The sequence below is a fragment of the Equus quagga genome, chromosome 20 (genome assembly GCF_021613505.1).
Source record: "Equus quagga isolate Etosha38 chromosome 20, UCLA_HA_Equagga_1.0, whole genome shotgun sequence".
NCBI lineage: Eukaryota > Metazoa > Chordata > Mammalia > Perissodactyla > Equidae > Equus > Equus quagga.
Window position 1 is genome coordinate 38638489 of NC_060286.1, and position 25513 is coordinate 38664001.

At 43.8% G+C, this 25513-nt stretch overlaps 1 long non-coding RNA gene across 1 annotated transcript; it reads left to right on the plus strand.

The window, feature by feature from the left end:
- The first annotated feature begins 445 nt into the window (after nucleotides 1-445).
- Nucleotides 446-24042, plus strand: LOC124230990 (uncharacterized). The gene is made up of 5 exons (XR_006886339.1): nucleotides 446-774; nucleotides 907-1059; nucleotides 15175-15513; nucleotides 17035-17103; nucleotides 17459-24042. It is a non-coding gene; the product is annotated as an uncharacterized LOC124230990 (long non-coding RNA).
- Nucleotides 24043-25513: the final 1471 nt, after the last annotated feature.

Consider the following 25513-nt stretch of genomic DNA (forward strand, 5'->3'; position numbering starts at 1 on the left):
TTATCCCATGGTAGTGGGGGAAATTCCAGAGGCATTCTTGTGAAAGACTGTCACAGACTCCCAGTTTCAACGTGTGGACATTCTCCTCTGTGCACGGTTTCGCCCCAAGACCTATTCAGGTCTGATACGGGAGGATGGGTCGGCTTAGCCAGCCATTGGACAGAAAGCTTTCCAGGGCATCTCCAGGTCCGTGGGAAGCGAGCAGGTAGCTCAGCTGCAGGACTTGTCCCATGAGTCAGGGCTAAGCCGAATGATGCCAGGGGGCACTATCAGAGATAAGAGGCAGCTTGGACCAAAACTCAGGATTCGTCACTAGCTGTCCCAAGTTACTTCTTGCAAAAGATGAGGTGTTAACCTCTTTGGCCTGGCTGCATTTCAGCATAGGGAATTAGTTTCCCCACCTGAATTACCCTAAAAGCTTCAGTTGGCCAGAACTTTCTTCGCTTCCGCTCCTCCTCCTTGCAATGGATTCAGCCCCAGAAATGCCAGGTTTCAGGAAAATCTAGGGAGAGTTCAGTGTGTTAAAAGCTTTCCTGTCGATCCAGGAGCTCTCCATGATATCCTCTCCTTCTGAGTTGAGGAAAGAAATGGAAAACTTATATTCATAAACTGCTTGACAGATGGAGAGAAACTAAAAGAGAGAGAGAGAGAAAGAGAGGGAAACAGAAACAGAGAGGTTCATTATGAACATAAACATGTGCTGACACCTTCGTCTTCAAAATTAGCAATCACTCCAAAGCCTCAAATCTCTAGGAGAGTGAATAAACCTGACAGGTAAGCAAAATTTTACTCGGAGAAGCCAAAATACATTTTACTATGTCCATTCTTTATAAATCTTGTACTTTTCTCATTGGAAAAAAAATATTAGACTCTAATCAAAGCTTATTGGATTTTTTTTGCATGCAGTTCTAATAGATCTGATGAACAGAATGATTATGATGGAAGTTAGTACTGATTTACATTGGAAATCTTTTTCTTTCCCCCACTCGACTGAGTCTGAAGACAGCTTCACTTTCCTGCCACCAGCCAACTAGATTCCACCACGTCACTGTGAATTCTGTAAGTACCTGTAGGCATCTTATATAAAGTGCTTATATGAAGTCCTCAGACTGAGCCCTCTCCCAGAATGTCTAGCTTCCCGTGTGCCACTCTCACTACTCTATCATTAACTCTATCTCTGTATTATTCACCTTTTCTGCTGAAAATTATCTACAAAAGTGTTTCTCAAAAATGAGGATTCAGGGACAATCTTTATTATAGTTGCTTAGGGTGTCAGTTGAAAATAATATTTCTGCATCCCGCTTCAGAATTTCTGAAGTAGAATTAGCCTTTGTAACAAGCATCCAGGTAATTCTACTGCTTCTTTAATGTTGGGAATCTTCTAGAAGGTCGGTGGTTTTCTCATCCTTGCTTGCACATCGGAATCACCTGGATAGTTTAAAAAATACTGCCTGGGTTATACCTTCAAATATTCTGATTTAATTGATATGTAGTGTCGTCTGAACATGAGGATTTTTAAGAGCTCTGCAGAAATTCTAATGTGCAGCCAAGGTTGAGAACCATTATTTGGGTTTCAGTTATATTGTCTCTGCTGGCCTGGCAATCATTTTCAAGATGCTAAGTGCCCCCCTCACACACACTCACACATACTCACATACGCACACACACACACAGGCTCACAAACACACTCACACACAGACACTCTCACATAGACACACACAGGCTTACACATACAGACACACACACAGACACATACACTCACACACACAGACACACACACACAGGCTCACACTCACACCACTCCCACTTGTCTGGCTGTCCCAGCCTTAGCCATATCTTCACACTTACCAACGGCCCCAGGCATAATTTGAAAGTCAGTCACATCCTAAGCTGTGACATCATGAAGTTGAAACTCAATATTATGAACCAGACAGGAAAACATTTTTTGCATTATCCAGTTTATTCACTTTGCTGCAACCTTCACTCAGTGAAAATTCCAACACACAATTCTCAGTGCAAAGAGTACACATCCAGATGCAGCCCCGACTCTCTTCCGATGGCCCACCCGACTTCAGGCCCCGGCACACTGATGCCCCTTAGTCCCCATCCGTAGCCCAACAGTTATTTATATGGTTATCATTTTGAACATCTTATTCCACTCCGTGGTTCCACAGGAAGAAAATGGTCTGGGCCCTGGAGTAGAGGGGATCTGAGTCCGGCAACAGTCACTTAATGTTTATACTTGAGAAATGAAATGCATTTTTCCCTGCCTTGTAAATATCTTCTCTATTGATAGTCTAATTTATTTTCAGCTAGAAAGCCTGAGGCTGTGGTTTCCTCGGGGGGCCAAGAAATGAGTTTGTGGATGACCAAGGCCAAGTGGAGGGTATGCCTTCAGAACAGCACACAAGTTGATATCCAGACCTGGGTCACCGGGACCCCAGGCTTCTTGTCACTGTTTTGGCACCTTAATTGAAATGATATTCGCTCTTTTCTCCTGCAATAGTCCTGGCTGGATACCCTCCTGGCTGCCCTCATTAGCATGGTGGGTGTAAATTTCCTAGGTCATTTTGTCAGGAATCTACATTTAGATAGAATATTCTATAAAGTCGAAAACCTGACATTTTCTATGCATCTTTTCTTGTCCTTTTTTTTTGGATAGGTAAAGAGTGAATTTGTAGCATCTTTGATAGGAAGGATTATAGCACAAATTCAAGCTTATTATAAATATTGAAAATGTATTAATCCTATATTCTGTAAACCCAAAAGACGAGCTGCCACAGCCCCTGGGACGTATTAAGTGAACAGATGACAAGCCCTCATTCGTGCCCATTTCCCTTTTAATTTAAAGGCTGCTAGCCTCTTCTATCTTCTGTTGAAAAGTAGATATGGAGTTGGGCAGTTAGTACCGTAAGCTACTTTTCTTCTTAAAAAGCGCTTTTTCCTCTGTGTCTAGATGTTATTCTCTTTTCTTCACTTATAAACTATGAGCTGTCTCACTTCTTGTATATGAAAATTTTAAAAAAATTTGAACTCCCATCCATGTCCCCAAACTTCCTTGCTTCGATGTTAAAGACCTTTGCCAGGGGACTCTCAGGGGGAAGATGTGGTAGGCAGCATCCACCGTGCCTCCCAGACAACCGCCTCTCCTGGTATTCACAGTCCTGTGTGGACTCTTCCTCCACTGAGTCAAGGCTGGACTGTACAGGGAGTCAAATATGGCAGATGACTTTCAAGGCTAGATCATAAAAGGCTCTGAGGCCGTCTTCCTTGGTCTCTTCGTCAGCTCATTCTGGAGTAAGCCAGCTGCATGTCATGACTAGAACAGCCAGGTATATAAAATAAAAATACAAGACTCCTGGCTACATTTGAGCTTCAGAGAAATGATGATTGCTTTTTAGAATAAGTATGTTTCATATAAGTATGTCTCAAATATTATATAAGACGTACTTATATTAAAAAAATATTCACTATTTCTCTGGAAATAATATCAAGGTATTTTGTATTTTATCTGGCAATCTTAATAATGATACTTAATTGGTCCCATGGAAAGGACTCCATGGAGAGGAACTGAGGCCCCCAACCAACAGCCAACACCAACTTGACAGCCACATGAGTGAGTGATCTTGGAAGAAGATCCTCCAGCCCCAGTCAAGCCTTCAGGTAACTGCCACCTCATGAGATATTCCAGCCAGAAATGACCAGCCAAACTACTCCAACATTGCTGACCTACAGACCCTGTGAGAGCTAAGGAATAGCTATAGATATTTTAAAATAATTTGGGGGTATCTTATACAGTCATAGATAACTGATAGAGAAATTTTGATTTTGTGGAGCTGTCGATAGCTTGTTTTTACTTCTAGTTTTGTAAAAATAGCTGCACATTGCTGACATCTAGAAATGGGGAGTTTTTAGACCCTCCCGTCTCCCACTGGTCCTGGCAAAGGGACCAGCAGAGTTATATCTTGATTAAGGCAACTTCAAGGAGGATGACTCAAGGGTTTGTCAGCTGAGGAGGTTGGATTGGGACTAAGAATGACCTCTGAAGGTCCATAAGGATTACATCTGATCTAACTTTCTTTGAGATCCCCTAAGAGCTGAATCAGGGACGACAGGACCAGCTGACACGCCTGGAAGTCAGGAGTTACCCTGAAAATAAGAGCCAAACTCAGATTTGGGGCTGGAAAGAATCTAAACAGAATGAACGCCAGGAGGATACATAAGTGAGGAGGGTCTTGACCGATTTCCTAGGAGTGAGCCGAAGTCTCCCGGCTCACCATGGTTGACTTTTGGTTTACCTGACTTGTTGATAATCTTCCTTATGCAGCAATGGTACCTGAGTCATTTTGTACCTGGACTTAGAAGCATCTTGGTAAGAGAGTAATCAAAAACCCCATCCCTTTCTTTTAGAAGTTCAATATTATTTACTGTGTTTTATGGGTTGGGTGGTCCTTTCTAAAGTCAGCCATTAGGAAAAGACTTCAAATGGAAACTCCATTTTGGGAAGCTGGGTGGAGACATGGTGTCCTCGCCGGAGCCCTTGGCTTGCAGGAAGAGCTGGTTTCTGCGGTGCTTCTGCAGTGCGCATCTGAGTCCAGCAGGCACTCTAGACCTGGCTCTCAGCCTTAAGATCACTAGGTGGCTGCGGTGGATGGGTCTTGAATGCAGTTCTGGCCTGAAAAGCCTGGACCAGCAAGTTAATCACTACAGAATGGGCAAGCATTCATTGGACTGTAGAAGACCAGAGTGCAGTGCTGACGCTCTGTGACATTGTCAACGAGGCCTCAAGTCCCTCACCGCTTAGCATTAGGTATGGGAACTAATCACTTTGGACTGAATCTTTGGGGATGTAAGGGAAGTATCCTTAAGAGAGAGATAGTGGAAAGCATTGTAAGTTGAGCAAGTGGAACATTCAGTGATGGATTAGGAATTTTATATATATACTTTTTGTGTATACATATGATATTTGGATCTTAAATGAAGCCATCTTGTCAGTTTCACGTTCCATTAGGTAAGTCTGGAAGGTTGTCTAGACCTCGATTATGAGTTTTAAAAGCCAGATTGAAAAGTTTGAACTTAATGTTACAACCCAGTGATTCTCAAACTTTAGCGAGCATCAGAATGACCTTGAGAGCTTGTGGAAACACAGTTGTTGGACCCTGTAGCTTAGAGTTTCTGACTCAGTGAGTATTGAATGGGGTCCAAGAATTTGCCTTTCTAGCATGTTCCCAGGTGGTCTCATGTTGCTGGTCCCAGGAGCTCACTCCGGGAACTACTGCTGTAAACAGCAAGGGGTCAGTGCTGACTGTGAGCAGAGAAATAATGCAAACTGGCAGAAGACTCTGGTTTAGAATTATGATGCTGCAATAAGGTAGGAAAATCACCAGGAGGGATAGAGTTTCAAGACCGAGTCCAGTTGAGTTCTCTATGTACCATGATTGAAAATTTTGCAAAAATCCTACAGAACACCTTGAACCCTCCTGTCATGCCTAGCACTTGCTGTTTGTAGCCGCTTTCTCGCTGTGATCGCCGCCTTTTAAGTAGTCTGCTAGTTAAGAAACCATGAAGATATTTGAGGTTGTTGTCAAGGCTCTAGGCTTTTCAGTGCAAACGTGTTTAACGCCCCACTTTGTTGGGAGTGGTGATGGCCTTGCTTTGGGTGTATGTGGAGCTGAGGTCAGAAGCAAAGGAGGTCAGATGCTCTCACTCCAGAAAATTCCACACAGTTTGCTTCCAAACTGACCTCCCAAATCCTCCCCTGCTCCACTAAGGAAAAGTTCTACTTGAGGGAAGAAAAATGTATTTTGCGTGTGTGGCAATGTGTGGTTGGCAGGATGGACACTGAGATTTTTCTACCTCCACGGCTAGACTTCCAGCTCTGTGCTTGCCAAACTCAGTCAGCAGCTGGCACCAAAGACAGAAAGTAATGTTGAGTGGCTTTCTTCTTTTATTCCCCCTTGGTTTTCTCAAAAGATTTAGACAGATGAAATAATACTTCTGCTCCCGGCCCCTGCCATAATGCAGTCCATTTGTCTAAATTACAGACTTCAGCAATTATTTGTGCTTTTTTCAGATGGAAGGCAAATTATCTCTGCTCTGAGTGAAGGTGGCAAAAACAACAATAGAATCATACTTCATATTCATCCGTAGGGAGGAGGAGAAATTTATTGAGTACCTTCAATGTGCTACACATTTTGTCTGTATCTTCTTTATCTTCACTTCAGTCTTATGAGTTGGATGTTGTCATCCGTCCCAGTATTTTTATTTTGGGATTTTATTTCTAAATGATTTTAGACTTACAGAGGAGTTGCAAAGATAGTACAAAGAATTTCCCTGTACTCTTCATCCAGCTTCCCCTAATGTTAACATGTTACATAGCCTCGTATATTTTTTAAAACTAATAAATTAACATTAATATAACAACACTAGTTCAATTATGAACTTTATCTAGATTTTACCAGTTTTCCCACTAACGCGCTTTTCCTGTTCCAGGATCTCATCCAAGACACTACTTTACTTTTAGTCATCGTGACTCCTCATTCTCCTCGGATCTATGACAGTTTCTCAAAGTTTCCTTGTTTTTCATGACTTGGAAACTTTTAAAGAATATTTTGTAAAAAAGCCCCTCAATTTTGTTTGGTCTGATGTTTTCTCATGATGAGATTGAGGTTCTGGATTTGGAAAAAGAAAACCACAGACATGAAGTGACTAGTTCCACTCTGCAGATAGGAAAACTGAAGTTCAAGGTAATTTAATAAATTGGCTAAGGTCATCCAGCTCAGAATCGTTGTAATCTCAAATTTCTGAGCCAATATTCTACCAATCCTCAAAACTCTTCCAGAGGAAGTGTGGAATCAAGGGTCATCGTAGAGACAAAGGGAAGGGACGGGCCTTAAGGAGAAAGGACACTTGAGGGGTGGTTGGTTCTCTCAGAATTATATTTATTCTTGGGTGTCACCTGGGTCCAGGAAGGGAACCGTGTCCAGATGATTTACTTTAAAATTGAAAACAATATCTGGGAAGACATTAGTTCAGCCATGTTTAATATTTATCAATTTATCTGTGTTGTTTTTTTCAGTGCAAACAACACTTAATCAAGCTGTCGATCATCTACTTCACAATGTGTATATTTGCATCTCTTTCCCATTCATTACCACCTTAAGGGGGAAGCAATAATATTTATTAAATGATTTGCGTGTTTCTACAACATTTCTTACAACATGAGTTTCATTTAGCCTTAAAAAAAACCCCATCAGATTTGGAACTCGTCCAAGTCCCTCCCTTAAAAACTGGGGAAACTGAGTCTCAGGCTGGGACAGAGAAGTCAGTCAGTATTTCTTAAATCACTCATCTAACAAACATTATTGAACTTAATCTTTTAAGCAATACTGTGAAGCAAGCATTAAAATCTCCATTTGAAACAGGAGGCAGTGATGACAATTATTGCCCAAGTTGATGGTTTTAAATGGTGGAGGCGACGCTTGACTGCAGCCAGATCCCCCAAGTCCTAGCCTAGAATTTTCTGACTTCTACCATTCTGTTAGATCAAGTAACGCAGTGTTTGCCAAAACATGTGACAACCTCACAGTCTGAAGTAAGCGATGAATCAATGTCCAGTGCATTGCCTCATACTAAGTTGACACCTACATGCTACCAAGCCTTGGGCACATTTGCCAACTCTATTTCATATTCTAAGGACAGTGGGGCTGGACAAAGGTGCTTAAACAGGAGACTGAAATGATTGCCTTTGGGTTTTTTTCCCATATGGGTAGACAGATAATCTAAAAGGGGGATCTTTTTTTCTCCATTGATTAAGTGATTAAGTGATCTCCCCATTGATCAAGCTTTTATTTAGTCAACAAACATTAAGAATTACCTATGCGCAACACATTGTCTTAGATTTTTTTGAGAAATGAACTTGGTGAATTAAGTGAGTCTAATCTTTAAGAAGCCCATTCTTTGAATGGGCCACGTACTAGGTGATGAGTGTGTGTGGGTGTATATAAAATTATATAATTTCTAGTATATAATAATTCTCACCATCAACCACCATTCTGTGGTTGATATTATCATTTTCATTCTGCAAGTTAAGAATTCTGCATCTCAAAGAGTTTGTTTACATGCTTGTTGCTCTCAGGTTTATAAAAGGAGGAATTCACACCCAAATATGCATAACTCCTTGTTAGTGCTCCTTCCCTGAGTTGCCCTAGCAAGGAAGAGAAGATGTGCCCTGAAGATCTAAGAATGTACGCTATATAATGTGATCACAGAAATTAAAAATTGGTCAACAATAACCATGAACTGGGTTGTTCGGGTGTGTATAACGGGAGGTTTTTTTTCTTTGCACCTAGAAAATTCATCAAAGATCTTATGGAGGAGGTAATATTAGATGAGGTCTTATGATGAACATCTTTGTTCTATTTTGTTTGAGCCAGATCAACATCTTATCCTCATGGTCTCCTCTATGCTGAGGCCAAGCACTTCTTAACGGAACTGACATAACTCCAGCTCCAGGGACAAGACTGTGACACAAGCCTGGGCATTCATATTTAAGGATAAGTCATGTGAGCTACTAAGGAGAGTTGGCCCCGGAATTTTGCTGGAAAGAAGTTCTCTTTCTTTGACATCATCTTTTCGATGACGATGTAAAGCCTGACTAAGACAGAAACCAACACAGGCGAAACCAGAGCCAAGGAGGGAGAAAGATGGAGTCTTACAAATGTCATTTGTGTGACTAGATCCAGCTGGGCCTCCTGAAGCCAGCACAGCCCTGGATTTCTTAGTTACTTGAGGCAATAATCAAATTACTGTCACGTGCAACCAGGAGATTCCAGGTTAATGCATTTTTGTACATGGGAAAGAACTTTGGCAGTTAATGCCGCAGTTGAGGGGAGAGGACAAATGGCTTCCATCGGCTGAGGCATGGCCTTTGAACGGTTGCTTGGGAAGTCATTCTGAGTTTCAAACATGGCTCCCTACAAGCCAGACATTAAGTGTTCCTAAGCAATCCAGAAATCAGCATCAGAATCTTATTAAAACCTCGATATTTCGAATGGGTTTTCAATTTAGCAAAATCAATTTTGCTCTTCCTAATTCAATTTTGGGTGGCTGTTGGAACCAACAGAAAAAGAAATTAATAGTCACTTCAACCTTTTAAAGCAGTAACTGCCCTCTCATCTCCTCTGTATCATTTACTCACTTCCCATTTTTCCCCCGAAGGGAGAAGAGACAGGGGAGAAAATAATATATATAAAAGTGCATTTTCCTTTATCATCAAAATGTACCACAGCTCCAGAATGGTGTGTGTTTTGGCTGCTGGGTAGAAATGTGTGTGGTTTTATAGAATACATAGGGAGCTGAGCGATGCAATTCCACACACAGTGCAGATCTGGTGACTTTTTGAATTTCGGGTGGCATCTCAGAGGTCAGCTATTGAACCTTTCCTGCAGGTGGTCGAATTAAAGCTGGCTCTCGGACAAATGGGCCTTAATCTCTCACAACGGTAATAACGGCTTCTGTCTCTGAGTGCCTCTTCTGCGCCAGGCCCACTCAGGCATTCATTTAGTGACTCTTTATTAGACACTTCCCACGTGCCTTCAGGGATCCCATTAATCCTCATGGCAATCAAAAGGGGTGGTTGCAAGGATTAATTAAGACCACACAAGTACCACACCTGAATATGACAGAGAGCAGGAAAGAGACCACCTAGCATTCAGAGAGACCTGGGCCCTCTGGTGAAGCTTCTTTCGTGACTCAGTTCGTAAACTGGTGAACGGCCATGGTTCCTCAAAGGCACACATGAGCTTTTCTCTCTCTTTGCAACCAAAGGCTGCTTAGGTAGCTTTGTTTTCTCCAGCGAAAGACTCTGGCTAACAAAACATGTTATAATAGGTGTGACCTGCTGTTTAAGACTTTCAAAGCCAAGGAGTGGCTGTAAATCCAGGTGCAAATTGGAATGGGGTGATACTTAGTGGAAGCCTAATGACAGAGGATCCCGTTTTCCTTACATTACACCCGTGGAGTTTGTGACAACTCAGAGCAGCCCCAGAAACTGGCAGGGTCTCCAGCTTCCATTCGGTTCTCTCTGCCCATCCTCTCGGTCTCTCTCCCACTTGTTTAGTACATTTTCCAACAAGACTACAAGCTCTCTTTTTTAGGACTGTAAGTTCTTGAAATGTTCTTCTTGGCTTTTCCTTTTACAAATTAATGACAGTTGAAAGTTTTTGCTAAATCCAGAGAATGTGGTTCTGTTTGTGGCAAAGCTTTTCATACGCTAGCCCTTAATCCTGGACCACTTCTTTCTTCATGTGATTTCAGTACAAAACAGATTTTAGATGGCAACTCATCAAAAGTCGACAAAACTGTGTAGATTTTATCTTTGTTTTTGTTGTGAGATTTTTTTTTTCTCCCCCCTCCCCTGGATAGATAATGCCAGGGAAAAAAATGTCAGGGGAAAGGTTTGGCTTAGGTCTGTCAAGCCTAAAAACCTTTAATCCCCTCTTCCCTGTAATGAGTTTGAGACGCCGATGATTTGGTTTCCTCCAAGCCTTTCTGGGTACGAGCCAATCAATGTTTAATTTCCCAAATTGGCTCTGTGAGAAGATTTATTTCCTTGTGTTTGTCTTGCAAACAATATTTGTTCTAAATTTTGCACAAAACAGGGAGGAAATGCTGACTTTTCTATTTATTTATTTATTTTTTTTTAAAAGAGGCTTTCATGGAGAGAAAAATGTACTCCTGAGAGAGAGCCATGGGATGCATTCTGGAAGGCTAGCTGGGCTTCAGCAAAGCAAGCAAGATGGAAGCCCACTCTACTAGGCACTATGTGCTCCACCAGCCTTCATTCTGTGACAACCTCCCCTAGACAGACAGTTCCTGTGGAACTCTTTCCATTCCATGTTGTCCTGTACCCTATCAAATTGTTCCCTTCTTTCCATGTCTGCCCCTCAATACCCATCCCTCAGATGTGCACTGAACACATCCTTGGGTTCTTCTGTTCTCCAGTCTAAAGTCCTGTGGTTCAAGGCCTATCAACTCCCAGGAAATGCCATCCCCTACCCAAACTCAAGGGCCACCACTTTATCTATTTCCTGTTACATTGTTAGTCTTCATTGTACCCATGCTTCCTTTCTCCTTAATTATGTGGAAAGATGGGTCTTTCCTTAGGGCCAACCAGTATGTCTGGTATGACATAGATGCTTAACACTCAATAACCAACTATTCAACTACTAAAATGACCCATTCTTGGGTTTTTAAAATCATTTCATTGTTTTATAAAAGATATATACTCTCATAATAGAAAAAATTTGAACAATACAAAAAATGCAAAGAAAAATAATTAAGCCATAAAATGCTACCGTGAATGCCACAGTTGCTCATTCCTAGCTCAATATTCTAACAGATTTAATTCTCAGTGCCAGCCCTTCTAATTTGTTTTCTCTATTTCTAACTTATTTATTTTGATCTCTCATTTCTTTTTCTCAGGAAAGGCTCATTTCTCAAGATCTTGAGTTTTTGAGAATTTTTGTGCATGACTCTTGTACATGAAGGATGATGGGTAATATTATTAAGGAGGAAATATATTTTACTGGAGTAGGGAAACAGATTTAGAAATTAGAGATAAAATGTATTAGGCCAATAAATTCAGGGAGGAATACAGAGCAGCACAGAAGATGTGGAAGAAATGCCTGCATGGCCTTATCTTCTAATGATCCCGATAAGGAGTGAGTCCAAAGCACAGCTGGAATTCAGCTGAGTGGAGAGGTACGCCAACCTAGCTAAGCCTGTACTTTGCAGACACGATTCCTTTTTCTCTGTTAGGTGCCCTTCCTACCCTTATTTAATTTCTATACAAAGAAATAAGTTACAAGGAAACGGAATAAATTGTATTATGGGCTGGGGTAACAACATCCTTTTGTTCACCTGGTGAATATGTAAAGAATAAGAACAATTTTACACGATGTGATTCGTTGAGATAGCTCCATCTTGGAGCATGGCTTGGAGAGGAGTTTTAGAAGGGACAAAGGAGATCTTGAAGAGATGGAATTGGACCATATCAGCCTGGGAATTAGGAGCTACCAACATGCTCTGTAACTGAGGTCTTTGCTAAAGCAAAGGAAATCTCAGGGCTGAGAGAGGAGCGAACCCTTAGACATTTGTGTGGCCCACTGGTAGTTGTGGTGGTTCCCTGACTTGATGGCATTCCCTACCCTTGCTGCCAAGAGCAGGACTTTTATATCCTAGGGAGTTAAGTGAGTGGGGATCCTTGAGATAAGCGTCCCCTCCCTTAAAACTTGGGAAACACTGCTTTCCAGTCTTGTGACATTGGCTTGTGTTGCGGAGAGGCCTGCAGCTAACTTGCTTATTTTCTTCTTTGTAGGTAAGGAGCTTATTGCTTTGTTCTCCACCTTGCTGCCCACTGTTTTCAGTCTTCATCCTTATTCAGTAAAATTTCCTATCTTGATGTTGTTCTCCTCTGTCAAATTTGTCCCTGGGACCTACTGTGTGTTTTTAATCTCCAAATTTGAGTCTTCATATAAAAGTGAAGTTTTCTTATATCATCGGATATTTTCCTGTGGCCACTGAGGTTGGCTGTGTTCATTATTTTGCACACGGGACCTCCTTCCCCACATGTAGCAACTTCTCTGTGGCCGAAGTAAGTGTTTTCCCATTTAAGGGGCTGTAATATTCCTAAGGACATTTTCTACGCCCTTGTCTCTCCTTTAGTTTATTTATTCCTCCATTTTTATGATTGTTTCTAATGTACCTTTTATCTTTACAGTCATTTCACTTTTCTCTCGTATCCATTTTCCTGAGCTTTGCCATCTCAATTCCTTTCTATTATTTTCTCATCTATTCTTTAATCTACTGTATCTCTTTCTTGAACTGTTTTCCAAAAATGCCAATTGTCTTGAATTTCCCCTAACTCTTTTTCTGTTTCTAGGACTAATTCATCTTAGATATATGTTTCTTACCTGATTTACCCTCATTCCCTCTCTCCCTTCTTTTCCTCAAGAACTTTTGAAAACCCAGATATTTACTTCCTGGTGTCTACTCATTTTCAAATAGAAGTAGTGCTTTCTGGGCTAGTATTTTGTTAGAATAGTGTGGAGAGGGAAGTGGAGTTAGACTGAGGCTCTTTATTTGTGTTGGGGTAGATATCTCTATCAATTTCTGGCATTCAGATGGCTCTTAAGCATTCCAAGAAACCCTCTAACACACATCTGCTTGTCCTATGATATGTTGATTGTGGCTTCCTCTCCCTTCAACACCTTACCTGATCTCCATCAATATTCTTTGGCTAGGAGACAGAATCTCAGAAAATTGAGATGGCACATCTGTACTCCTTTTCAGCTCCACCAACCTTGCCATTCTGTGGACAAAACCGGGTCTAGAGAAACATTCCTCTTCTGTTTCTTTATTTAATTTTCTCTTTTTTTCCTCTGCATTGAATCCACGACTCTAGACCCAAGGATCTCTGGATGGCACTTTTAGGACTGTGAGAACAATTTTTAGAGAAAACTGCATTCTGTCCAAGGTCTGAGGAGATCTTTGTTGGCTCTTTCCATCCTTTCACATTTGGGTTTAAATTTCATTGTATTTGGCAGAAAGTCTTCATAGTTTGTGGTTTGGGGTTGTCGCCATTTCCTTGTTGCGCTGAAAATGGTGTTCTCATCTTTACTTTTTATTCCTCTGTGTTTGTGTATGTGTGTGCATGTGTGTGAGTGTTTCTCAGAAGAGAGAAAGGCGTTCTAGCTAGAATTAGCTCCTCTGATTACATTTGCTGCGTTGTTACAAAATGTATACATGACTTTTGGGGGAAGATGTAGGACAGAAAACAAAATTCATAATGGCCATGTTGAATTGATTATCTGATATTCTTTGTCTCTAGAGATTTGTGTAAAGAGAAAACTCTAATGGGACAGAAATGCTATAGCGATAGCTTGCCTATCTGGAATTTAGCGGATTGCCCGACAGTCAAGGCAATTCTGAAAAAGCTGCCTTTAAACAGGCTTTGACTGTTGGATTCCTAGTTTGCTAAGCCAAGTACAGTTCTGCTTTTTTCCCTGCCTTTAAAGCTCATGCAGGGAGTGGTAGCTAGAAGCAGAATCAATGTTATCTCGGATTTCTAAAGCCACCTCTGTCCTTGCTAGCTGTATGATTTTGGTGACATTATGTAGCTTCTTTTAAGGCTCAGTTTGGTCACCTGTGAAATGGGTATTTATGTTGATCAAATGAGAATGCACGTAAGAAAGAGCTTTTTAAACTGTAGGGCCATTTGCCTGCGAAAGAATTGTGATAGTGTCAGCAGACCAGGTGAAGAGCCCAAGAGACATTGCCTTAAATAAGAACTTTTCTCTCCTGAGCTCTGAAATATTCATTCTCTCTGACTCTCAATTTCTTCATCAATAAAGGAATGATAACTCTATGCAAGATTATTGAAAAAAATTTAATGAGATGATCATGTAAGTAGACTGGAGACAGTAATAATTAGGAAAATTATTGGAACTGAGTTAATAACTGACCCCTCCTTACTTTCTTGTTAATATATTTTATCATGAAGCGTTCAAGAGGCCAGTGGGTATCAGAAATTCAGAGTGACCCTTGCAGACACCTACCCCTGTCCCCTGCACCACTAGGATCAATGATCTTCAGTTTTCTGAATATTTTCTATCTACAACTACCAAGGGAGCCTCCAACACTAAGAAAATATTAAATAATGTGGGAGCAAGGCTGACTCTGCTCCTGGACTAGGACTTGCTGTAAACGTGGCTGGCCACATGCTGCCCTCTGTGACCCCAGATCTCTTTTCCTCACCTGGGTGGTCTTTTCTGGGACTGATCCCCCTTCTCTGGAACTGTACAGCTCCCATGCATATACAGGTTCTCTTCGATAGCTTGACTTCTTGCCTGCTCTGGTAGCAGAATCTAGACCCATCCTCACCCTGGCTAACCTTTGCCATCACAGTCTCCACTCATCCACTCTGTGATTTTAGACAAATCATTGCCAAGTCTGCATCTTAGCTCCCATCAGTGTAAAATGATAGAATGGGGTTAGGTCATCTCTGGGGTTATTCTAGAACGCAAGTGGAAAAACGTATAGGCAAGATTCTCTATTAGTTCCTGGGCCAGTGAGGGACAACCGTAACTGACAGCAGCATTCTTTTCCATCTAGCCTAGACGGATCTCTGGATTTCTTTCCACACCATGGTCCAGCTTGTCAGCATCAGCTGCTGGTGAGCTGCATTCATTTCGCTGCGCGTAGACCATGAGACACTGGAGGGCAGAGATATTTTCTCCTATTTCTTGAAACCTCAGCACCAAGCACCCTGCCTCGTACAAGTGACTGTTGAATGGGTGCAGACTGAATAAATTACTCATAGCGATCGAAGCCCTCGCTCCTACATATCTGAAACAAGCTGGAAAGTGACACCTTTTCTACCGGAAGGAACACTGAGCACTCCTTTATTTCTTGGAGAGAGAAGCAGCTGTTTCTCTGTGTCTTGGAGATGATGTAAGTTGGGCAGAGGACAGACTGTTCTCCAAAGGGAAGAGGCATCATTAAGAGCAATAACAGTTCCTGCCTAGTTGGCTTATTCTCAGAAAGCAAAGAGCAGTTACTGTAAGGAAGCTGGCTGTCTGGGCCAGCAGCTTTATCAATGAATAATTTCCTAAAAGGAAGGGAATCTGTGGAGACCGTACACTATATTTGACCTCAGTGCGTGCACAAGGCACGCAGGACTATCTTTGATTCAAAGGAAGCAAGATAATTGTTTCCCAAACAGACTCTCGCTGGAGAGTGTGCTCCCTCCCATTCTGGTGACCCATGCACCAGCAGCCTCAGGTCTGCCCCAGACAATTATCCTGTTTTGCTAGGGAACAAATTGCTCTTTTGGGGTAATTCTGAGCAAGTTTTCCAAGTTCACAACCTTCCCAGGGGAGCCTCTGGGGCAAGAGCACTCTCTGAATTCCCTCTCCGATCCTTTGAAAGGAAAGCAGGTCATTTTTTAAAGAATTCCAAAGAAAGCAACTAATTCTGAATGATCCATCCCACCTTGCAAGAGGCCTCAGGGGCAATGTGCTGGGTTCTTAGGCTGATCTGATGATAGGGAACCAATTTCCCATGCAAATAATTATGCATGAAATTAACTAATTGTAGATGGAAAGGAAAAAAAAAAAGAGGACAATGCCAAAAAAGAAGTTGTGTGCATTTAACTTTCAAAAGACAGCCTGTAGGACATGAGAGTTGAACCTCACTTGGATTGCATTCTCACAATGACTGAATAAAATCAGGAGCTTGGAAGGAGTAAAATGTCAATCTGGTATAATGTAGTAGCTAAGAAAATGGATCCTGAAGCTACACTGCCTGCATGCAAAGCCTGGGTCTGTCATTTGTTAGCCATGTGCCTTGTAGGACATTTGGTAGTGTCAAAAATGTGCATCAAACATTTGGGCCATGCCAAAAGGTCCTTGATATTTGGTCATATTTGGTCCTGTCCAAAACATCCATGGAGACATTTGGTCCACGCCAAAAGGTCCTTGATATTTGGTCCTGTCCAAAATCATTTGGCATGGACCAAATACACTCGTGAACGTTTTGGACAGGACCAAATGTCAAGGACCTTTTGGCGTGGACCAAATGTCTTATGGACCAAATATCTTGTGGACCAAATGTCTTATGGACATTTTGAACAGGATCAAAGGTCTGCTAATTTCTGTGTGACTTTGGGCAGATTACTTAAGTTTTCTGTGTCTTTAAAATCTGTGTCCTTAAAATCAGATTCATAATTATACCTGAATCATATGGTTATCAAAGTTTAAATGAATGAATACATGTGTATTTGTGGGTTATAGGGGTGTGTGCGTGTGGGTGTGTGTGTATGTGTGTATAGCTTAGAACAGTGCAAGCACTTTGTTTGCTATTTTTTTTGTTTAACTGATGATGTTTTAAGTAAGTTACAAGCAATTATTTTATAGGGGAGCTTGGATATTTAACATTGTTGATGATTCTCTTCTTCTGACCTTCGCCCTTTAGTACTGGAAAATCAACGGAATGGAAATTGGTAAAGAAGTAGAAAGTGCTTAGTTCAGGAGATGACAAAAAGTAAGTGGCTCCTGATTCCAGCAGTGAGAGGGTCAAAGCCATAGCACCCCGGGGCTCCCCAGAGAACCAGTGTTGTTTACAGTGTGTGTCTAAAATAATATTCCTGCTTACGTGGGCCTCCCCTTGGGACAATGCAATTTCAACAGTAACAGAGGATTAATTAAAGCCGGTCCCACTGGTGAGGCTGGAGATTCTGATGGAGCAGGAGGGTACACCCCCCACCCCACCCCTACTCCATATCTGGAAGGGGCCAGGCCTTCTGGAAGTAATTAGTGTGGCCCAAGGGCAGGCTGACATTTTTGCCCCATTTGTATGATTTTGATTAATACTTTAATTTTACCTTTTTTGAATGCAGGAGAGGTGAGAAATGAATAAGAACGATAGAGCCTCCCCAAGCCAAAATCAATAAAGGATGAATCTCTTCTCAGGCCACCATGGACAGGGCTACCTATTTTTCACACCTGATAGAGGCCTCTGGATTTATGCCCGTGCTGTGAGGGGTGGGCAGCCGGGCAGTTTCATTTGCAAGAACAGACACTAAGATACTACCCTGGGGACAGGCAGTGAGTTGGCTTGGAGACAGCGGCAGCAGGAAGGAGAGAAGCCAGGCTCCATTATGCTCCAGGAAACATCCATGAGCTACCCACTCTCTGCTGGGCAAGCTTACCTCTTGCAGCTGCTCCGGTGCTTAAAGCTGGCATGTCTGCGGCACCAGCCTTGTCTCATTCCAGCCATCCTCCACTGGCTCAAGAAGTGGCCTTCCAAATCAAATACAGGACTACTTTACTATCCTGGTTCAAATCCTCCAAGAATGACTTCATGGGTTCCATGATCCCGCCTGGAAATTGTATGCAAAAGAATGGAGAAAGAGAGAGAGTCCATAGCTACCTGCCCCCAAATGGTTAGAAACCACTCCTCTAGGGGGTCCCTATACCTTTTAGGAAAAAGCCCAATCTCCTTAATGTGACATGCAAGACTGTCCATGATCACATCTCTTTGGCAGTTCTCTCTTACCCTCTCACTTTGGAGCCCATCCTCAGCACACGGGTTGTCCCGGATTGCACCACAGTCTCCCCCAGAGCACTCTGCTAGAGCCCAACTCTTCCCCTCTCTGCTTGGACACTCCCTACTCACACCCAGAGTAAGCTTTCCCTGATATCCCCACCCTAAGAGCCTTCCCAGCTTCTTTCCTGATCTAGGTACCCCGAGAACACAAACTTGAGTCTTTGAAAGGCAGGGAACTTGTGTGCCCAAATCTATATTTCTAGTTTGGACTAGAGTCTGGCAAGGTATTGGACTGAACTGGATAATTAGCAAGAGGACCTTGGGTGAGTTAAGTAGTTGATGGCTCTGGGCTTTAAATATAGAAATGGTAAGGATCAAATGAAATATCTTAAATATGGGCGGATTCTCTAGAACTGTGCTATTCAATGCAATATCTGCCTGCCACATGTGGTCATTTAAATTTAAACTAATTAAAATTAAGTAGAATTAAATATTCAGTTCCTCAGTCACAGTAGCCACTTCTCCAGTGCTCAGTAACCACATGTGGCCAGTGGCTTCTGTTTTGTACTGTTTTTATAGTATATTGTAGAGTGTGTATACTTGTGTAGAATGTTGCATAGAACATTTCCATCCTTGCAGAAATTTCTGATGCCCAGCAAGGCTCTAGGAGGTCTCTAAATTGGACCACTGCTGACACTCTGGAGTTTTAGAAACCTGTAAATCCCATAGTGATTTGCTCTCTCTTCTGCTGAGTCCAGGCTTCCTTTCAAAGTTACTGGGGTTTTGGAGAAACCAGCTCCCCATTCACGCAGCGTTTTTTTTTCCCTCACATGAAGTTGTTGGATCACCTTTTGCTCATAAAGGGAGAGAGCAGGAAATGGAGGAGCTCTCACCCTCTTCCCTTGGGAAAATTAAACCCTTCTCTCTGCTGCAGTGGTTGGATGGGAGCGGTGGGGCCTCCCGGGGTCCCTGTGGGGTGGGTACTTCACAAGGTGGGGCCAGAGGTTTTCCAGCTTGTCCAAAGCCAGCGCTTTGGAGACAGGTTCAAGGACAGAAAAATTTCAGGGGGGAAAAATCCCTAAAAAACTCCTGAAAGAGCAGTTGGTGAGTTTTTGAAAGAAGACTAAAGTTTTGACATGCTGTGCTTTGCAAGCATAGAGAGCAGGTGCAAGCTCTTGCCAGGGGGCAGAAGATCTTCATTTCAGTGCCAGCTTGCCACCAACTTGCTGGTAACTTTGGCAAGTCACTGTCCCTCTCTTTGGGCCAGCACTTTCCCCATCTATCCATTACTGGTATATGCAAGATCTCTCAGGGTCCTGGATTTAAAGCAGTATGCCCAAGGTTGCCAGTCTGCTCCCTTTGGAAGCTGTTAGAATGACGCCATCGGGAAATTCATGGAAGGTCAGTGGATGCAGTCTGCTCATCTACGGGCTCCTCACGGAGCAAAGACTTGACATCAGTCCTGCATTCACCACTCCAGCCCCTTCTAGGAGGCATGAGACAATGCAGGTCTCTGCAGCCCAACACCTGTGGAAGAAGTGAGCCACCTGGACATTTGCAAATATCTCAAAATCATTCTGATGTTTATTGCTCATCTGTTTTCCACATCTCCACAATGCCTGAGTGATGGAGGCCACAGCCAATTAGAAATGCATGAATAATAGCCCACAGTGTCAGGGTTTGCATAAGCTTCATGCTGACACATCCCTTCCCAGACATCCTCGCCTTTGATATTCTCATCAACTCCAGGAAGGTAAGGTGGAGATTGTTGGTGTGGCCATGACTAGATGCAGAAGTTGGAACCTTCTAGCATTGCTCAGAGGAAGTGGCAAAGCTGGGTCTCAACTCATGGTTTTTAGCTCACACTGGTCTTACTGGGCCATGCTGGGTTGCAGTGGTCACCTCCTGTGACGGAGCAAATGAGTATATGAACCTCTGTGAAGCTACATGTCATTCTGACCAGCGGCCGGGCTGGAACGTCCATTTGTCATTGTAAACACATGGTCACGAGCAACACGGAGGTGTTGAGATAACCAGAAGATGAATCCAATTTCATCTATCCTTTTTTATATGAAGGAAGAACTTGGGCAGATTCACCTCCTGCAGGCTCACATTCCTCCTTTGCAACAGGAGGAAAATGTTTCTCTGCCTACAGGCTTATTCTGAGAACAAAAGCATTGTCTTGACACACTTAGCAAACAGTAGATGGTCAAACTATGCCATTTTTCCTTGTATACAGTTTTTTTTCCTTTCCTTATGCGGGCTTGAAGGAACGGTTAGAAAGAGGAAGATAGATGGACAAAGCTACTTGTTCCTGGCCCTAGAGCGAGAATCGAGACTGGTAAACGGAAGCTTTTGAGAGGTGTGAGACTGGTTCTCCCCAGACTGTTGTGGCTAGCAGGATGTTCCTCAGGGGGGGAGGCAGGCCTCTGGGCTGGTGCTGTGAGAATCTGCACTGAGGCCCCAGAGCCTGAGCACTGAGTCTTTCTCACGGGCCCCATTTCTGTTTCTGGGAAAGCCACGCCATCCCTGTGGCCTTCTCCAACTCTTCTGTCCACCTATGACATCCTACTCATCCCTTCAGCCAGGTGGAGGGCTGGGGTGGTTCCTTGCAACTGGAAGAAAGAGACCAGGGGACTTGTTCCCCTTTATGCCAGGATGGGTGACTCAAGGCTTTGCATAATTTAGCAAGGGCTATGTGAACTCACTCTTCTTCCCAGCTGGCAGTCCTGCTTACCTCTCTATGTGGGTTTCTGAAGGGCGGTGATTAAGCTCAGAGCTGGGGTGAGGATGAAGCTGCCAAATGCCCCAGGATAGGGCAAGGCCGACAGCGAGGTAGGTCTGGCCTCTCCCACTCAGGATAAACAAGAGCAGCTTCCAAAGGGACTCTGCTCTCAAATGAACAACTGACCTCTTGTTACCTGGCTCTTTCATCTTCTAGAAAGAGGAGAAGCAGACCAGGAGCCCACTGTGACCTGGGTCTGGGAGGCATCCATTCTAGCCCCGGCACCCCTCTAACTCTCTGTGTGACTAGAAATTGAGGAACACAAGTGTAAATTAGGAGTAATCTATTTCTTAAGTGAACATGGCCAAGTGTAAGGCATCAGCGGCTCATCAACTCTAAAGCAACCTTGGCGTGTGCTCTTTTAAAGCCATCAGCCCCTCCTGTTTTCACTTTTGTAGGAGCAAATTCACACAGTGCGATGGGAGCAAAGCCTGCGGTCCCTCTGTCGAAATAGAAACATCTTCTTAGGGTTTGCGTATTCCTTTTTTCTTTTTATTCATAGTCACTTGCCTTTTCTGCCAATAATAATAATAACAATGATTAATTTCATTGGGTTCTTATAATGAGTCAAGCAGTGTCTAAGCACTTTACCTGCCATCTTACTTAATCCTCAGCAGATCTAAGAGGCTGCTGTGATCTTGGTGACCATTTACAATGGAGGTGAGTGTGGGTCAGAGGAGACAAAACACCTGCCTGAGCCCACAGTGTCAGTCAACTTAGAGCCCGTTCTCTGAACCTTAGGAGCCCATGGGCAGCCGCTGTGCCCTCGGGGCTCTCTCTTCTCCCTGGAATATCTAAATCTGGGGCCAGCCTGAGATCCGCCAGGCCCTTCCTCTGGTCAGTTGGGCTCAGAGGGCAGGATGTCCAAGTCCCATGGCCACACAGCACCAGGCCTCCTATCTGGGCTGATCCGACATCCCCACGGGACTCCAGACTCCCACCAAGGGTGGCCCCATGGTCTACCATCTTGGTGCCTGAGGCCACGAGCCTCCCCAGCAGGGGCTGCTCTCAGGAGCTGCTTCAGTAGGGGCTTGTGAAAGTCTCGCCCCGGGTCCTGGAAGGCCCCGAAGAAAGGGAGCGCGGAGGAGGGAAGAGGAGATGGGCAGGAAGGGAGTTTTGCGGTGTATTCAAATACAAACATGAGCATCCACATTCCAAGGTGAGGCTAAAAAGCATCAGGGGAGGAACATTTGTCCTGGCTTCAGAAATGCAGTGTCACCGTAGAAGCAGAGTGAGAGTAGACCCTTGAGGCTGTCCCTATTTTGGACTTCAATTTGGTCAACGTCATCATTGACAAATTACCTTCGTACCCGAGTTTATAACTGAAAACATGAGTTCTCTGCTATATTCATCTTTCAGTAGATGCCCGAGGACTCGTGGGCTTCCTTAAAAGGCAGAGTGGATGGATTTTATGGATGTAAATGATTAAGATAATGATGATGGTCCTTAGTCTTACCTCACATTCTTGAAACTTACAGTTTTTTCAATACTGCAGGAGAATGGGCTATTTCCCAGAGACCGAACAGAAGGTCAGCCCTCCTTTCCACGCTGGACACTCATGTTGGAAGCTCCAGGGTGGATGGAAGGATGAGCTGGATATTGGCCAGACCTGCTCTTAACGTTTGACTCTTCTGCTTCTCAAGTCTGAGTCTCCTGAAAAGTCACTTGTCTGAGTCTCCTCTTTATAATAAAAATTACTTTCAGAAATGCTTGACTTTTTATGAGGACTAAATGACATAATATACCTAGTGTCTGACTCAGAGTCTGGAATGCACGGATCACTTAATACAAGTACTTTTCTGTTCCTCCCTCTCTGCCTTCTGCTCCGTTTCCTTCCTGCCTGCCTTCTGAGCTTCAGAGGTGGGGGTCTAGAAAAGGACCTAATACCTGCTATAACCCTCAGTGGAGGGGACACAGGCACAAATCATGGGCAGACTCCACTCTGATTGTGCAGAAGGAACAGTGCCCACTGGATAGAGTGGTGTAGAAGCTTTGAGGAGAGGTTTAAGCTCAGGTGGGAGGGTGGGATGACAAAGTTACCAGAAGCCAGATGCCTTTGGGGTGCCCTGCCCAGTCTGGCTATGGTTTCTCTTTAGCTGTTTCTCATTTCACCCTGTTCTCCACGCTCCAGCTCCAAAGGGACAGCCCTGTGACATCTTCTCTGAGGTAGAATCAAGCTCCCCCAACCTCAGACCCGTTAGACGCCAACAGAGCTGCCATCCAGTGGCCCCCTCCCTGTGGCTTACTACTTCTGTGTCTGTATTTTAGAAAAGGCTGTGAGCTAGTAGAGAGGGGACTGTCTCTATCCTCACTCTGTTGGAGCACCTGAGACAGTGCTGGACCCATTGTGGTCACAGTTGATGGAAGAACAAACCAACTGAGCACCGATGTCATCTTTCAGCCACATGTTTACTTAGAGGGGGTCCAAAGTCACATTCCGTGTCTTTGCTGGAGACACATGGGTCCCTGAAGACCTAACATTAGGCTCTGATTAGGTTCAGGGGTTGCCTCCCTCATTCATTTAACCCGCCATTCCACCAGCACTCAGCCAGTGCCTTCCATGTCCCGTACGCCACTCAGCACTGGGTAAGCCCTCATTGGGAAAGACCGTCTCAGCTTTTGCAGAGTATTGGGAGAGGAGGTGTAATTAAATAAGTAAACACACACTTAGATCTATAAATTACAATCCTAGAACAGTGTGGCTGCTTCCACGAGTGGGAAAGTGGGGCCAAGAAAGCAAATTGGATGGAGAGGAGAAAAAGTGTCCTCCAGCCATACTCTGATAAGGGGCTTGGGATTAAGAGTCTCCAAATTGCCAAACTGCCAAATCTGGAAGTCCATATTCTGGTCCCACATGAACCCAGACCCCTGTGGAAAGAAGGTTGATTGGTTAGGAGAGAGGATCCTACTTATCAGCCCACCAGGGGCCACATTACCCGGCGCTAGGTTTGGCTATTCTGGGTACAGGAAATGTTGAGTCAAAAATTTTAGCAGATTCTTTGATTTTTCTTTCACACTGGATTCTTGGAGCTTGAACTGCTGGGATGTCAGTCAAGGGAAAGTGTCCGACACCCAAAATGACACACAGACTTGTTAAAGCTTGTCTCACACACAGTTCTATATCTATCAGTTTATCCAGATTTTCCTTATCTCAGGCTGAATCAGAAATTAAAATACCAGGCTGTGCTAAGAGAAGGAGTCCACCGAGCGAGCAAGACTCCAGGACAGTCAGTTGACGACTCTGAGTCCGTCCTTAACTACCTGTGAGCGTTTGGGGAGCCACTTACCTTCCCCAAGCTGCAGTTTCCTCATCTATAAAAGGGATTCGATAAGCTGACCATGATGAGGATCAAAAGTGATGAAGTATTCAGAAGCTCCTATCTAAGTAAGGCATTGAAAACATCCTGGCAACTCGTGTACATTTATCAATGGACCTAAACTTTGTACTTTATGTAGATTAATTTCCAACACTTGGGATTTATCTCCCTTTCTCACGTGAACTTTTAAGACCAGCATTCCATCACTCATCCCCGACTGCACAGACGAGAAGCAAAGCAGAGAGTAACAACATACCTCAGGCACATGACGAGCCATATTGGGAGTCAAGGTGAGCATTCTTGGCTCCCAGATGATGTCTCTAGAATCCCATATAAAGACAGTCTCTTGCTGACATAGAAAACGCATAGGCAAAGCTCTGAGTCAGCCAGGATTTACCTTCAAGGTGGGCTCAAGTTCAACACACATAAAAGAGAAAGAGCTTTAGTTATTTCACCGAAAGCCTTCTCATCTTCGTTGATTCCTCCAACTTGGAAGGCAGTGGGATGACTCGAAAGGAAAGCAATGTCAACCAGACGTGCCTTCACATTCCCCGTCGAGCCCTTAAAACCTGCGTGACCGCAGGCACAAGGATTCACTCTACGGACCTTAGTTTCCTCATCTCTGCAATGAGAATACTGATAAGTCTTCCTTTGAGGGCCAGATGGGATGTGGCATGTGGGGCACTGAATAAATGCCCCCGCCATACCTAACTGCTGAGAGGGCAATTTTTTTCGCAGACCGTTTGAATTCAGAGACCCCATCCTGCAGCAGAACTTCCCAAACTTTAATGTGCATAGGAACCGTTGTTAAATGCAGATTCTGACTGAGTAGGTCTGGAGTAGGGCCCGAGATTCCACATTCCTAGCAAGCGCTCAGGTAATGTGGGTTCTACTGGTCCCTGAAGGACCCTTTGAGTAGCGAGGCTTTAGTGGACTCCGTGAATGAAGGAAGGTCGAACAAGTGGGCAAGCACTGAGTCTGTCCTAAAACCTCCATCTCTCCATACCCCCTTACTCCACAATAAGTGACAACGCTGAATCTGTGATCCCCATGGCCAGCGCCTTTGCTCTGAAAATTGACCAGCCAAGAAAGGGACCCCCTACTGGTTGGGAAGGCCTCCTCGTTTCCATACTGCGCCTCTGGCTGAGGAGGAGAAGGGATACGTCCACAGCCTGCAGCCTGAGCTGGTGGTTCGCTTTGCCGCAAGGCAGTCCTGTCTGCCTGGGCAGCCCTTACCTCTCTGCCCCCTGATCGCTACCTCTGCAATAATAGGTGTTATTATAAGAGAAGCTACGTCTTATCT